The sequence below is a fragment of the Lucilia cuprina genome, chromosome 4, assembly GCF_022045245.1.
Source record: "Lucilia cuprina isolate Lc7/37 chromosome 4, ASM2204524v1, whole genome shotgun sequence".
Taxonomy (NCBI): Eukaryota; Metazoa; Arthropoda; class Insecta; order Diptera; family Calliphoridae; genus Lucilia; species Lucilia cuprina.
The window spans coordinates 85,116,337-85,118,147 of NC_060952.1; positions in this window are offsets into that span (position 1 = coordinate 85,116,337).

Consider the following 1,811-nt stretch of genomic DNA (forward strand, 5'->3'; position numbering starts at 1 on the left):
AAGTAGTTATTTTACCCATCTTTTGGAGAAATGATTATTACTTTCTACTAATATGCCATCATCTGGTTGACTCAAATTAATATCTTTCGGGCCAATCGTCACATTATTGTTCCATAGTATTCTAGAGAGTAGACACTTGAAATTTTTAAATTTTTAGTTCTATTAATATCTTAACACCTGGCTAACTCCAATTCGTATGTTTATGGTCTTTCGTCACAAATAAACTCTTTGTAAATGAGAATGAAGACAGTCGTCACTTTAGTGTCCCCTTTGTAAGCGAGAGCGGAGGCAATCGTCTCTTTACTGTTTCTTTGTACACTAAAGTAGGGTGTATTCTTTAGTCAATCGTTAACGATTATATATCCTTATTTATTTTTATTTTATATATGTTTATGACACCAATATTAAATATTATAATAATTTACCTAAATACGCACAAAATTTATGCTTCAAATAATCGATAGAAATTATAAATAATTTATTTATAATTATTATTATATTTTTCCATAAATACATTTTTCTAAAATATTCTAAAACAATCATTAAATTTACATCAAATACACACACCTATAAAAAATAGATTATTTATTTGGTGTGGGTTGTATTCCTGTGAAAAAATCCTTTAAAATAAAAAAAAAATTTAGTAAAATTAATTTAGAGTTTTTTTTTCGATAAGTTTTCTATTATTTTAATATACATCAAAAATGTTTCTAATTAATATAACTTAAATATTTACTTTTTCTATATCTAATAAATTTATTATATATCATATGTGTATACACTTTTTTTTGCAAAGGGTGTTGGATGAAAAAGTGGTAATTTAGTTGGATCTGAGAAATTATGAAGAATTATAAAACCCTCATTCGTTCATAAACTATTAATCAAAAGTGTTCGAAATTGTCACCTTTGGAACTGATCTTGGAAGCTTTAAAAAAGCACCACTATATGAATAGTTCCGATATTAGTTTTTTATTTGAATTAAAAACATATCTTTATGTTAAACTCCAAATATAGATATAAATATACATATTTTTTTAATTTGATATATATTTTTACGTTGGAATTGTTGTTATAGTCACATGCATAGTTTATAGTTTTTGGTTTGTTCTATTATTATTTTATATTTAAAAAATACATACATATACATACATACATATATTTACATAATTATTCATTATAATCATCATCATTTTGAAAAACTTCAAATTTATTAGTTTGTTAGTCCTGTTGAATCCCTTAGGGTTCCATTAAATACACATACATACTCACAAAGAGTCATATACATTTGCATATACGTAAGTACATACATGTACATAATTATTAAAATACATATATACAAATCAATTATGTATGTATATAGACATTTAATACACATGTATATATGAACAAATATACATACATATGTATTATATTAACTATTGTACACATTATAAGTTAATACATATAAAACAATATGATTTTATTTAGTAAAACGTTTATTTAGACATAATTACATATCCAGTAGTTCGTGATAGTTGTCCCGAACTAATTACATAATATATTTCAAAACTTCATAATCAATCCGTACAAATTTACAAAAACAGAAATAAACTACAAGTGAACTAAAATAGAATTAAACCGGAGCTGAATTAGTACAGAACTAGAACTGAACTAGAACTGAAATAGAATTGAACTAGAACAGAACTAGAATTGAACTAGAACTTAACTAGAACTGAAATAGAACTGACCTAGAACTAAACTAGAACTGAACTAGAACTGAACTAGAACTGAACTAGAACTGAACTAGAACTGAACTAGAACTGAACTAGAAC